Source organism: Amblyomma mixtum, chromosome 8 (assembly GCF_055824585.1).
Source record: "Amblyomma mixtum isolate Tamu chromosome 8, ASM5582458v1, whole genome shotgun sequence".
NCBI lineage: Eukaryota > Metazoa > Arthropoda > Arachnida > Ixodida > Ixodidae > Amblyomma > Amblyomma mixtum.
The window spans coordinates 84,132,612-84,147,407 of record NC_143019.1 but is presented as its reverse complement, the minus strand read 5'-3'; the positions used below and the strand labels follow the sequence as shown (position 1 = coordinate 84,147,407).

The 14,796-nt window shown below is 46.6% G+C and overlaps 1 long non-coding RNA gene across 1 annotated transcript; it reads right to left on the bottom strand.

The window, feature by feature from the left end:
- Positions 1-7,081: 7,081 nt before the first annotated feature.
- LOC149333255 (uncharacterized) lies at positions 7,082-9,979 on the bottom strand. Its single transcript, XR_016284930.1, has 3 exons — positions 9,297-9,979; positions 9,141-9,229; positions 7,082-7,229 (listed from the first exon to the last, which is right to left on the bottom strand). It is a non-coding gene; the product is annotated as an uncharacterized LOC149333255 (long non-coding RNA).
- Positions 9,980-14,796: the final 4,817 nt, after the last annotated feature.

The window sequence follows — 14,796 nt, the reverse complement described above, 5'->3', positions numbered from 1 at the left end:
AACCGAAACGTAGTTGTCTTTTGCTGTTTCGCCAACGTCACAACTAGAAGAAACCTTCCTTTGCGAGCGCAGTCATATTTTGGCGCCTCTGAAAAATCGCCTACTGCGTTGCGGTTTTCAGCCATACATTTTCATCTACACATGAATGTGGCTTTATATGGTGTGTGCAGGTTTCCCGCAGGCTAATCGCTATGCCGTTCAGGTATTGCTTACAAAACCTTAAAAGGCGTGGAAGAGCGAAAAAAACGAAGAGGACAGATGAGAAGGTGCTACGGAAACGCGCTAATTTCCATCCGATTAATAACCGTCTCACTTTCATCCTTGTCCGCGCTTTTTGCCCTGTTTTCCAGTTTTTTTATATAAGCACCAACTAGCCCACCAACAATCTTCATGACCGTTCCGTACTAAATTTGACCATGGCATGAGGGGAGGACATTGATTTTCCTGTAGGGAGATATCGCTACAACCTCTAAGGAATGAGTATTAGTAAGCAGGCGAAGCAGAGGTAGTGTGTCAGGCATCACTGCCTTGTGGCGGTCGTTCAATCTCACTCTTCGTGCCTTGTTACCGGGTGCATTCATATGAGACGAATGCAATCTGCTAATGGTTTTTAAATGATAAGTCGTTATTAAACATGTCTTGCAGGTTTTCCTTTTCTCAGGCACGCTTTCTCCATTCGCGAGAAAACTGAAACCTCTAATATAATAAATAAAAAAAGACCAGTTTTGTTCATCTATAAACCTTCTTTCTCTCCGACATTATTAGAAGATGTAATTTACAACATTCCTTCATTCCTTACTGTCAGCGGGAAGGCGTACTGTGACTGTTAATGGTGTGCACGTGCATCTCGCGTTGAACGTCATGCAGCGCGCCCAAGCACGGGTGTCTATCTAGAGTACCGGCTGGACAAAAATAACTACTACTCAAGAGTGCTTTCATAACAGGCGCCCTACTTATAGACGGTAGTGTTTTATTGACAGAAGCTCTATGAAGTATTAACAAACATCACTGCTACTCTTCTCCCTTTCCCTTTTATTGTATTTCTCTCTTTTTTTACACTTTATAATTTTAATTTCTTTTGGCTTTCAAGAAACAGGACATGGCTGTTTAATGTATGAGCGCTGGCAAGTGACTTTTTATTGCGGAAATGCATTTACACGGCTTAAGACTTATCAGATGCGTGAATACTTTTTAAAGCTGTTGGTGTCAATTAAAGCGACCGCCTTGTTTATCTATTCATAACGCAAGCTGTGTCCGCTAGAACATTCACACCCGCTGAATGTGTTTGCGTGCCCTGGTCATTTCATTTCAAATCGTGGCTGGAATCGGTCCGCGGTTCTTTTTAATTTCAATTCCATATAAAACTAGGTCAGTTATGCTGTAAATAAGTGCGCAAATCCACGTGCTAGATGTTACGTTACTCCTCTTCGTACGAAAGACCCCAATAGCTAGACTGTACTAGTCTACCTATGTCCCTCCTATTAGTGATGTGTGGGTGGTGCGAAAGATATTTGTAGTTCAGGTCGGGGGGGGGGGGGGGGGGGGGTATCGGTCAGGTAGTGGAGCCCTTAGAGCAAGGCCGCAACGGCCCACGTGACCGCCGCCCGGGCAACTAGTTTGCGCTGGTCAACCAGGTCGGCGGCTGGAGGGCAAGCTCCCATTCCATTTACTGAGCAGCTTTAGTCTTTCAGAAAACACGCATAAGGGTAGTCTTCGCCTGTTTCCAGGAAAATCACGCGCCAAATAGCATAAAGCGATTCATTCATTTTTTGCTGATCGCTCTATTTTCCGCACATTCGATGCGTGATATATATGACTTGTTGGCCATGGAGGCACTCTTGCTCTTAAAAAAAGGTTTGTCGAAGGCACTTTGCAATTTTTCGTTTTATGCCAAGAACTAAGCCAAAATATGTGGGCTGTCCAAGCCACTGCGACAACCTCACCCCCTCCCCGCCTTTTCTAAGGAAATAACGTTGCCATCGCAAATAAGAGAAACAAATTAATGAATATATCAAATAGGGCCGAATCATTTTGCCAGATGCGGCCGTAGAATGCGCATGCCTTGATATGTGATCCTAGCGCTGCTCCAAAAAGCAGTAACCTTCACATTACCGGCCTTCTGTGCCTTCTGTGCGCGAGCACGTACGTCAGAGAGCGACGACAGCCGTATGTCATTGGGAAGTCTAGCAGCACCGATTTCTCGTACGTCCCGGCCGCGATCACGGGGTAAGAACTATGTGCCACAACCGCGTTGTAAGACGACGGTGCAACCAGACTGTGAATACAGGTGACTTGCTCGCTGAGCGGCTTACAAAAATAAGAAGGTCCTGTTCGTGCTCCCCAGACATGCGGCACACCACGCGCTGTCTTCCCTGATTATGGTCACCACGCTCTCCTGCCACCGAAAGCTACGGGCCAGACTAGCTAGTAAACAATGGCATAATTCACGTGCCCAACGCGTTTTATCTGCGGCGAGTCAGCAGCTCGTATTGACAGGAATCGACGACAAGGAACCAAGGAACCCACCTCCGGGTTCGTACCTCTCTGCTTCCCGCTATGGATTAAATTCTAGTCGATGAACCTGACTGCGGGGTCATTAGTGACTGCTTTCGAAGAGCAGAGCTCATGGCCCCATGAACATAGGAGGAAACCATCGAGAGCACTGCACAGGTCACTGCACAGTGCCAAATTTTGATTGAAACTACAATTACCCGTTTAATGGATACTGTCATCACTAGCATCATGGCCAAGGTAGAGGAGCATTTACCTCACCTTATTCCAAGCCTCTCACCGGCCTCTCCTCTCACAGTGCCACCCTCGACACCCCTCCTTCGCCCCTTCACTCTACAGCATGGCTCCTCCGACGGACCCGAGAGGACAAGAGCGTATCCGGGAAGTTGTTTGCAAACGTTTGCGTCGTGAATTGCGATGATGTCTGGTGGGGATGAGGAAGTACACTGTAAACAGAAAAACACCCAGATAGGAGTAAATGGCTCATCGCGTAGCGCACTCCCGAAAAGGGGTTTTATATACTCCTCAGAATAGGAGTATATCGTCTACTCCTCTGTTTGAAGCGGTACTTTCGGAGTGCTAGAAGGAGTAAAGTGTTACCGCTCTGCAGACGGGAGTTTATTTAGGAGTAAATTTGTGATCACAAAAAAGTTAGCTTGGCAATTAATAGAAGTATTATATACTCCTTTGCAGCTACCTTTATAGTACATTTCAGGAGTACGTGCCTGTTCCTTTTAAGTAGTTTTGACGGGAAATTTTTAGAGAAATTTTCCTTACTATAGGGTTACATTTATGATTCCCAGACGGGTATATTATTTCACTTGATGTGGAATCCGATTTGAAATAAAGTATTCCTATGGAAGGCTCATTTTAGAGCTTGATATTCCAGGATAAATGCGTCGATGAAATTACAGTGATTTATTTCAAACAATATTTTATTGGGTACAAAACATTTGAGACATGTGTTCGGCAGCTTGCTTTCGACGGTTACAGAGAACCAACGTCTTGGCCCCAGTAGAAAAGACGAAGAGTGCCTTAACCCACGCTGTCTTTGGGTACAGAATAGAAATACCAAAATGAATTAAAATAGAGATGCCACACTTTAAAACAGGGAGGGAACCTTGAAATGCTTTGCTGTCAACATACAGGCTCCTTCTGAAAGAAAGATTAGAAAAAAAAAGTGCATCAGAGGAATTGCACCTCTAAGCTTGAAGTATGACGTGCTTCAAGTGTAGAAGTCAAGGTCCCAAAGCAGTTCAGAGTGCACTTTTCAATAAAGTAGGTTTTATTGAAGGTATTATTGAAGGTATTATTGAAGTAGGAATTATTAACGTTTTTCATGACAAAAGATTAGCTAGTGGAACATAGTAGGTAATCAACTAGCTAATACATACCTGTACGCTGTCGGATGACAGCGGCTAAACGCGGTTTTAAGGGAATCACAAATTCCAGAGAGCTGCTTTCGTAAACGTTAAGGCAATAAGGCGAATGGGAAGCAGCATCGATAGGGAACATTTTTCCCGCAAAGCATAAAACTGAAAAAATAAAATGGTCTTGCTGAGCCACTTGCGCATTCGCGCTGCCTTTGGCTGCGTTCCTGCACTGAAAGAGGCCTTCCGATATAATTTTCTTTTTCACTTGTCAGAGGTTCCTCATGCTTTTCAGGCACCATATCAGAACCAATTATTGAAATCAGAACATGCAAGCAAAAGACAGTGCTTTGCATAGACGCAGCGGAAGCTTACATGAGATTTCCTTGATGGGAGAACCCGCAGCTACGCATTTGCAGGTCGTCATTCTGTGCATAGGTCAAAGGCAGGGCATTGTTAGGAATAGAAAGCTACCACCAGACCCACCCTCCCGCCGCCACCTGTCTTCTGTTAAGCTTTGCCCTCACATTCGTGGCTACAGTTGAAAAGAAAACATTCTACACAGGTCTATCTGGCTGGGAAAGGAATTTAAGTAGGAAATAACGCCAACAAAAAAAAACGAAAAAAAAAAAACACGACGTTTCGGAATCTTCTTGGTTCTTTCAGCAGGTGTGACTGCGCGCGACTCTCAGCTTGCCTTTTTTAAGCCTTCGGGTAGTCATCCGCCGGGTCACTGGTCGTAGGCAGTTCATGCAAGAATAGTTCCCTCGAAGTCAGCCTTGTCAACCCGCGCTTCCTTCCTTGTTCATTTGTTTGGCATCCGCTTTGTGCTGCTTCAGTTTTTCTGGGAAATGCTTGCTTTCGCCAATGCACTACGTCCAGCACGAGCAGGGGATCTTGTACACTGGCGTATGCTTTATTCTTTTTCTTTCGCTGCCTTCCCGGGATCAGCAGCCTGAACCGGAACGCTTGCCTCCACGAGTTTCACATAATGGAATGTGTTCGGAAACTGCACGCGAAGTGGAAACTTCTGTCCACATTTTTCAAATGCGAAGAGTTTACAAGATACCACATTTTGGAACTAGACGCCTAACGATCAAGAAAGGCAGCGCTCAGTACGGTTGCCACCTCATGTCCGCTGCCGAAAATCGCTGCAACGTTAAGATGCCACCAACTCGGAAAATGTAACAGTTTAGCTAATCTTCTTGAGCGCTAAGGCGTCGCCATGTCCTGTGCTATGACTGAAAAGAATAAAATCGCTTGCATTGTTTGCATAACAAGGCCGTCTTAAAACACAGGAAAGGAAGCAACCGATTAGGGCAGGAAATGTTTTGTTCTCAGCACTGTTCGTAATAACGTGACAAAAATTCACGGACACCAAGGCTGCGCATTTTCACCTGTCATTGCCTGTACAGTTTTTGCATAATCATGGGGCGTGAACGCATGGAGAAAATTTGGTCCCTAGAAGAACTGACCGTACTTCCAGTTGTACATGTTAGCGTAACAGCCACGACTGCAGTGCCACACTCTTTTTTCAGCCGCATGCAACAACAAATTTCACAGATACTTACTTCATGACTGCTGTGTGAGTTGGCTCCACCGGACCACGATGAAGCCTTTGCTGTTTTGCTGTTCTCGTTAAGCCTTTCATCTCGGCGCACCCGTGGTTCACAGCAAGTCTAGCACACTGAAAAGGGAGCGGCGTTAAGTGCATGCGCGTCTGTGGCATCAAAGGAGAGTTTAATGCTGCTTACCAGTACACACGACGATGATAATCCGGTCTTTAGTATTCTTGCAATACAGCGAAAGAACGAGGGGCCGACGATGCCGAGAAAACTGATGCGTCACACACACACACACCGCCATGTCGGCGCGGCGAAACGGCAGGAGCCAACACTTGTATGCTTCGTAGACAATGAATGACCAGCCGCTGCTTCTGCACGTATTGCTGGCTTGAGTGAGACGTTCATTGCAGCACGTTGCTGCTAAGGTCTATGATGTCCAGTCTCTTACGTCACGACAAGAGCGCGCAAAGGAGCGGGTGGCAAACTGGCGGCTGCGGGGAGGTCGACGCGTCACAAACCGCCATGTTGGCTGTACTGAGCTCGGCTGGCTAAGCCTCTCGCGGACTGCCGTCGCAGGCGATGCAACACCACGCGTTCTCCGAACACACTGGAGGCTTCACAGGCACTGTCTGTGGCGCACATTGGTGCGCGAGGCTGCGGCGATTCGGTGTCTCGTAACATGAAAATGTGCGTGAAGCAGGAAAAGCAGAGGCGAGAAGCGAGCAGGCAGCGACGACAGAGCCGGCGTCGACGCCTGCAAGTGCAGAGAACCGGCAGCTGCCACTAGGCGGCGGGCAGGCACTAAGTAGTGCATAAAGGGCCTGAAGGAGTATTGAAGCCGATATACTCCTGCTTGGAAAAGTAGTAAAATCATGTGAATGCTTTATTTTACTCCTCGCTTTCGCGACAGCAGTAAAAAAGGAGGATTTCCTCTTTTTTACTTCTTAAAGTCGATTGCGCAATTTTCAATAAGGAGTTTAAAAGCGGACACTTGTCATTTATACTCCTATTTGGGCTTATTTGTGTTTACAGTGTACACTGCAAACCGAAAAACTCCCAAAAAGAAGTAAATGGCTCATCGCGTAGCGCACTCCCGAAAAGGGATTTTGATACTCCTCAGAATAGGAGTATATCGTCTACTCCTCTGTTTGAAGGGGTACTTTCGGAGTGCTGGAAGGAGTGAAGTGTTACCGCTCTCTAGACGGGAGTTTATTTAGGAGTAAATTTGCGATCACAAAGGAGTTAGCATGGCAATTAACAGAAGTATTATATACTCCTTTGCAGCTACTTTTATAGTACATTTCAGGAGTACGTGCCTTTTCCTGTTAAGTAGTTTTGACAGGAAATTTTTTTAGCAATTTCTCTTACTATAAGGTAACATTCATGATGCCCAGACGAGTTTATTATTTCACTTGATGAGGAAGCCCATTTGAAATGAAGTATTCCTATGGAAGGCTCATTTTAAAGCCTTCCCAGGATAAATGCATCGATGAAATTGCAGTGATTTATTTCAAGCAATAATTTATTGTGTACAAAACATTTGAACCAAGTGTTCGGCAGCTTGCTTTCGATGGTTACAGAGAACCAATGTCTTGGCCCCTGTAGAAAAGAAGAGTGCCTTAACCCGCACTGTCTTTGGCTGCAGAGTTGAAATATCCCAAAGAATAAAAATAGAGATGCCACACTAGAAAGCAAGGAGGGAACCTTGAAATGCTTTGCTGTCAACATACGGGCATGTCATGCTATCGCTGGTTAAAAGGCACGACGTCAAAGGAGGCTCCTTCTGAAAGAAAGATTAGAAAAAAAGTGCATCAGAGGAATTACACCTCTAAGCTTGAAGTATGATGTGCTTCAAGTGTAGAAGTCAAGTTCCCAAAGCAGTTCAGAGTGCACTTTTCAATAAAGTAGATGTTGTTGAAGTTTAAACGTTTCTCGTGACAAAAGATTAGCTAGTAGAACATAGTAGGTAATCAACTAGCTATAATACATATCTGTACCCTGTCGCATGACAGCGGCTAAACGCGTTTTTCAGGGAATCAAAAATTCCAGAGAGCCGCTTTCGTAAACGTTAAGGCAATACGGCGAATGGGAAGCAGCGTCGATGGGGAACATTTTTCCCGTAAAGAATAAAACTAAAAAAATAAAATGGTCTTACTGAGGCACTTGCGCATTCGCGCTGCCTTTGTCTGCGTTCCGGCACTGCAAGAAGCATTGCGATATAATTTTCTTTTTCACTTGTCAGAAGGTTCCCCACACATTCCAGGCACCATATCAGGACCAATTATTGAAATCAGAACATGCAAACAAAAGAGTGCATGTGAGCTTCCACTGCGTGTATGCAAAGCGCTATTCCCTTGATGGGAGAACCCGCAGCCGTGCATTTTGAGGGCGTCGTCATTCTGTGTAAAGGCACGGCCGTTTGATACAAAGCGCAAAGCGTGGTACAGGTCAAAGGCAGGGCAAGGGTGACTAACGTAGCAGGCACTGTTAGGAATAGAAAGCTACCACCAGACCCACCCTTCCGCCGCCACCTGTCTTCTGTTATGCTTTGCCCTCACATTCGTTGCCAGGATTCAAAAGAAAACATTCTACACAGGTCTATCTGGCTGGGAAAGGAAGTTAAGTAGGAAAGAACGCCAACCAAAAAAAAAAGCGGGAAAAAAAACACGACGGAACCTTCTTGGTTCTTACCAGGTGCGACTGGGAGCGAGTCACAACGCGTTTTTTAAGCCTTCGATTAGTCATCCGCCGGGTCACTGCTCGTAGACAGTTGATGCAAGAGGGGGATAGGGTTTCTAGGGAGAGTATAACATTTCCTTGCGTCTGCTGAATGTGCCGTGACTCAAGTAAGAGCGTCCTGCGCGGGTGCGGCTCAGTGTCCAGCACAAGAGTTCCCTTGAAGTCAGTCTTGTCAACCCGCGCTTCGTTCCTTATTCATTTGTTTGACATCCGCTTTGTGCTGCTTCAATTTTTCGGGGAAGTGCTTGGTTTCGCCAATGTACTATGTCCAGCTCGAGCAGGGACTCTTGTATTCTAGCGTATGCTTTATTTTTTTTTTCTTTCGCTACCTTCCCGGGATCAGCAGTTCGAACCGGAACGCTTGCCTCCACGAGTTTCACATAATGGAATGTGTTCGGAAACTGCACGCGAAGAGGCAACTTCTTTTCACATTTTTCAAAGCTTACAAGATACCACATTTTGGAACTATACGCCTAACGATCCAGAAAGGCAACGCTCAGTATGGTTGCCACCTCATGTCCGCTGCCGACAATCGCTGCTACGGTAAGACGCCACCAACTCAAAAAATGTAACAATTTAGGCAATCTGCTTGAGCGCTAAGGCTTCGCCATGTCCTGTGCTATGACTGAAAAGAAAAAAATCGCTTGCATTCTTTGCATAACAAGGCCCTCTTAAAACACAGGAAAGGAAGCAACACATTAGGGCAGGCAATGTTTTGTTCTCAGCACTGTTCGTAATAACGTGACAAAAATTTCCGGACCCCAAGGCTGTGCATTTTCACCTGCTCATTGCCTGTACAGCTTTTCCATATTCATGGGGCGAGAACGCATGGAGAAAATTTGGTCCGTAGAAGAAGTGACCCTACTTCCAGTCGTACATATTAACGTAAACAGCCACGACTGCAGTGCCACACTCTTTTTCAGCCGCATGCAACAACAAATTTCTAGATGCTTACTTAATGACCTCTGTGTGAGCTGACTCCTCCGGACGACGATGAAGCCTTTCGTCTCCGTGCACCCGGAGTTCACAGCAAGCCTTCGCACACTGAAAAGGGAGCGGCGTTAAGTGCATGCGCGTATGTGGCATCAAAGGAGAGTTTAATACTGCTTACCGCTATACACGACGATGATAATCCGGTCTTTTGTATTCTTGCTGTAATACAGCGAAAGAACGAGGGGCCGTCGGTGTCGAGAAAACTGATGCGTCACACACACACCGCCATGTCGGCGCGGCGAAACGGCAGCAGCCAACATTTGTATGCTGCGTAGACAATGAACGACCAGCCGCTGCTTCTGCACATATTGCTGGCTTGAGTGAGACGTTCATTGCAGCATCTTGCTGCTAAGGTCGATGATGTCCAGTCTCTTATGTCCCGACAAGCGCGCGAAAAGGAGCGGGCGGCAAGCTGGCGGCTGCGGGCAGGTCGACGCGTCACACACCGCCATGTTGGTTCGACTGAGCTAGGCTGGCTAAGCCTCTCGCGGACTGCCGTCGTAGGCGATGCAACACCAAGCGTTCTCCGAACACACTGGAGACTTCACAGGAACTGTCTGTGCAGAGCACACTGCTGCGCAAGGCTGCGACGATCCGGTGTCTTGTAACATGACAAACGGGCTTGAAGCAGAAAAAGCAGAAGCGAGCAGGCAGCGACGAGCGAGCAGGCGTCGTCACCTGCAAGTGCAGCGAACCGGCAGCTGCCACTAGGCGGCGTGCAGACACTAAGGAGTGCATAAAGGGTCTGAAGGAGTATTGAAGCCGATATGCTCCTGCTTGGAAAAGTAGTAAAATCATGTGAATACTTTATTTTACTCCTCCATTTCGCGACAGCGGTAAAAAAGGAGGATTTCCTCATTTTTACTACTTAAAGTCGATTGCGCAATTTTCAGTAAGGAGTTTAAAAGCGGACACAAGCTATTTATACTCCTATTTGGGCTTATTTGAGTTTGCAGTGTAGCGATAATTTGCTGCAGAGGATCGCGCTTACGCCGTAAGCCCCTGCAGTTTTTCTCCTCTCTCTCTCTCTCTCTATCTCTCTCTCGAGAACACATGTTAAAGGACGCATGTGCATATGTGGCAACACGTCGTAGATGCTCAGCTCGCCCGTCCTGATGTCGCCTGGTATAACTTCGTTAGTGCGGATGATGACACTGGGATCGGATAGTTATACACTCATGAAAATATTACTACGCGACTTACGAACGCTCTCCTATTGGAACGTATAATGAAGACGAAGTCAAAGAGGCCGACCACAAGTTGGCGTGGAAGCCTAGACCGCAATTGTTTATGCCGCCGTGGTGACTCAGTGGTTATGGCGCTCGGCTGCTGACCCGAAAGACGAAGGTTCGATCCCGGCAGCGGCGGTCGAATTTCGATGAAGACGAAATTCTAGAGGCCCGTGTACTGTCCGATGTCAGTGCACGCTAAAAAATCACATACGGCCGAAATTTGCGGAGCCCTTCACTACGGCGTCCTTCATGGCCCGAGTCGCTTTAAGACCTTAAACGCTCCTAAAACAAATCAAACGAAAAGCATTTAGTGACATCCTGCTTTTAGGAACCGGTGGGTAGCAACTCTGTCGGCGAGGAGCATACCAGTACACTGGAGGGAACCTTAATATGGTCCAACTTTCTTAAGCAGACGCGGATAAGCTACTTACATTGCCCATCTTTGTGCGTTTGGCTGTAACATGAAAATAACACTTATTACGAACCTCCGATATTACAAACGGAATCCGATCAACCGTCAGGTTTGTTGTAAGTGGGCTTTCTTATCGACTCAATTTTCTAAGCAATTGGCATTATACATCGCCTATATTTCTGTGAAATGTTCTGTCGACATTCGCCTCCTCCGAGCTTAGCATGTCATCATGCTCAGCCTTGTTCGTATGGAAACTATGTGCTTGAATATTCGCGTCTCATGGTAACCAGGTGAAAGTGGTTGGTCAGAGAATTACAGTGCTTCCGTATCGTGTTTTGGGCGACGGCGAGCGAGCAAAATGTATCGCTGCCTTCCAATGCCTTAGGGGCATATTTGATGGCACATTTCTTCTTGATGGTGGTCTGTATAATTGTTAAAGTGCGATCACTCGAAAAACGTTGACGCGATAAGAATGAAAAGAGTTTAATCAAACATTGCTGAAACGATGAACGGAAACTTACAATGAAGCGTAAAAATACTGCATATTGAAAAAAAAATCAAGAAAAGCCCACTGCAGAGAAAAGTTGTACTCGCCTGTGTGGGTTCGCCTTGTGCATGTAGGACACCTGATGAATGAGACCGCTGTGCTCTCCAGCCACCAGGTTCCATCTTGCAGCAGACAATACTTCGCTATCGCTGCATATCGACAAGGCAACGTATCTGGCCTGCGAGGATTTTTCGTAGCATGTTCTCATTCGCCAGTAGCCGAGGCAACTTGTTTTGCAACGCGACAATGCCGCAATCAAAAAGCTACCTGTCGGAAACCGAGAGCCCTCAACCAAGTAACTGGCAAGCATACCCCTCCAATGGCGTGTAGCACATATCTGAACTCTGCCTTCTTCCAGATCCTTTCTGAGCTGTTCCATGTCTCTTGGGCCACTCTTGCTCATCGGAGCACTTTCTATTGCAATGATAGCCGTTTGAACGTAGTTGCCTAGGAAAAACATGACCATCATCCACACGAAAAACATCGTGCTACGGTACGGAATAGCACTCGTCAGATTCTCCGGAGGACTCCGGCCTAAAAAGATGGAGAGCAAAAATAAAGCTACCATGGCAACGCTAAAATCCTTGTCTTGGTACAAAAGGTGTGCACGCAACCAGAGAAGCCCTAAAGTCAGCAGACTGGAAAGTGAGACAATGAGGAGGAGAGAAATTAACGACTGCCACGAATCAATCGCTGATATTTGATACGACTTACTCTGCCTGCTGAAGAGGCACAGCTGGCTTGGAGGATACTGAACTTCCATGAAAAGCGGTGGCGCCGTTCGAAAGAGCGCTGGCTCCGGGCGCAGCGAGAAGTCGCATGTTTTTCTCAGCACGCAGATTTCTGCGATGTCTTCAATGACACGGACGGAATTGTTTTTCGTCCTGTAAGCTTCCAGCGTGGCGAGCACGTACGGTTGGTTAACAACATCTTGATCAATGTGGACGGCAGCAGCAACATAGCTGCGTCCTTTTGGAAATCCGCTTCCACGCTTTTGCGCTGAAAAGAGCTTCGATACCGGAAAGTTAACTCTTACGTCGCAATGTTTGTATCTGTCCAAGGGAGCATTGATGTCCCTAGCAGTGACGCTTGTTACTTGACAGAGCAGGGCGGAAAGCTCCTGGAGTGTCTCCTCGTGCGACTTCGAAAATATGAAGACGCGAGTATGTGGCATGCGTTTTACAATGGCACGAAGCAGCGACCTAAACTGCGTAGAATGGTTCCAGTACCACGGAAGAAAGACGACCCTTTCTAATTGTTCCCGCTGTAAAAATTCAAGATCAGATGAGCCCCTGAATTCAACTAAGACTTTCTTTACGTGATTCTGCACAAAAAGTAGCGGCAAATTCATCTCTAAAACTTGAGAATAGATCGCTGGTGCAGCCCACGAAGGGTAAATAAGGATGTGCCTCGCCAGAGACACATTCGACGCGGCCAAGACTGAGAACATCGAAGTTGTTATGTTGGCTCTGCCCTGTGATAAGGCAAGCAAGAGGACGAAGGCAAGATAAATCACCTGGCGCATCATAAATATTAGCGCACGGATCTTCGTAGGATTTTTACAGCGCGCAGCTATGAGCTGTGCGTAAATATGCGCGAGGGATTGTGGCGCACGCTGCTTCTTTTGTATCGCCGATATAAAAATTTTGGATTCGTTCAGACGTTGCTACGGTGCATGGGTGGTAGAGTGAAAGATATATCCTCACAATTTTGCCTGAACACAAACTCGCAGGTCACCATTTGCCGCTCAAATTGCTAAAGAGACAGCATAGATAAGAAATTACTTAGAAATGCCCAAGAAAGGGGCTAGTGCTAATGACAACGATGATGTACACCGCGAGAACTCATGCCGAAAAACTGTACAATGCTCACCTTGGTAATTCGTGCCTAGTTGAGTTCTGGATACCGCCGCTCGAAACGGTCAGCATTTCTCGTTTTTTGCTCCATAATAAATCCCAACACACGCTATGCGTTAAACTTGAAGGCGAATGCCAGTGCGATTTTTACCTTATTCCCGTAGGCACGAAATAGGCAAAGAGACTCTCGCGCACTGTAATCACTGGTGTTCTTTGCGCTAGACAAGCTGGTGACCGTTGTTACATTAGCCCCAAAATCTTCCGTTCGAAACGGAAGTCACGAAGAGAAAACCATACACAAAAAAAGACAACTAGAGACTGCAGCCCTTAAGTGACACCAAGAAATCCTGTGCCTAAGACGGCCTGATATCTACGGCACAAGTCAATAAGTTTTAGAAACTATGGAAATCTGCTGTTTTCCGCCAAATAACTTTCTTTGTGAATGGCGGCTTCGTGAATATGATTGGTTCGTGTCTAGTCAATTTTCTTCTTACCAAAAAGGCCTAAGAAATCGAACAGCAACTCTACACGCTAACTATATTTTTCTTCATTGCAGAAAGGAAAACTCAAGTGCACTTTCTTAATGGAAACGTGCTCAACAGTGCCTAATTTAAATTCAAGAGCGATAAGAATTCAGAATGCTGCTGAAAATCACAATTCGCCTTGACGCTTGTGTTATCTTTGTCAGCTCTTGTCAAATTTTTTATTTTCCGTTATCGAAGGCGTCTCTACCTGAGTTTTGTGTAGACTTCAAATTGCGGAAGTACCCGCACCTTCCACTCAGGCTGTTCGGCCGAGCTTTCTGGCGAGTGGTTTACTACTGATTATTTTTTCCCGACTGACATTGGTCGCTGCTGCTGTGTCACGTGCTCATCTACCGGCAGTTTGTATGAGCGTCGCCGATTGGTTTGTAGCTTAGGGGTCGTGAAGTGGCGAGAGGAGAAACGAGCCAACGAGATTATGTTGCGTCGAATAATTGATTTCAAGCTCTGTCCAGGAGGGAAAGCTGGGCAAGCAGTCGTGACTGGCTGGGAGGCTTCCTTTACTTCTTTTGCACCTGTATTGCGGTTCGGCATACTTGGTTGGGCGGGCCATGCCATTTTTTTATTCCGAAACCATTATATGACTCATGTGCAACGGCACCCAGCGTCGTCGTCGTTGACCGCAAAAGTGGTTCCAAAAATCCCATATGATGTGACAGTGGTATAAAAAAATTACAGTGGCTTATCTCTGTTATGTCAGGATATAGGCAGCGTGAACAATGACGTAACGTGGCTCTGCGCCCACGGCAGCAGCGGCGAGCGCGCGCAGCAAGGCGTCGGCGAACGCGCGCAAAGAGGCGCGGCAGCTGTGCGCAGTGACGTCACTCGCTCCTTGCGCATGCGCAGTATTGTAGTGCAAGAGAGCACGCGAAACGGCGAGACTGTGGCCAATGTAGCTCACGCTACAAAACGTTTCTTCCATAGGTGCAGGGATTTGAACCCAGGACTTTCATACTGCCAGGTGAGCATGCAACCCACAGCGAAAAAAACAAGCGTCGCCTGTTCACTGACAAAGGGGAACCTATTTTA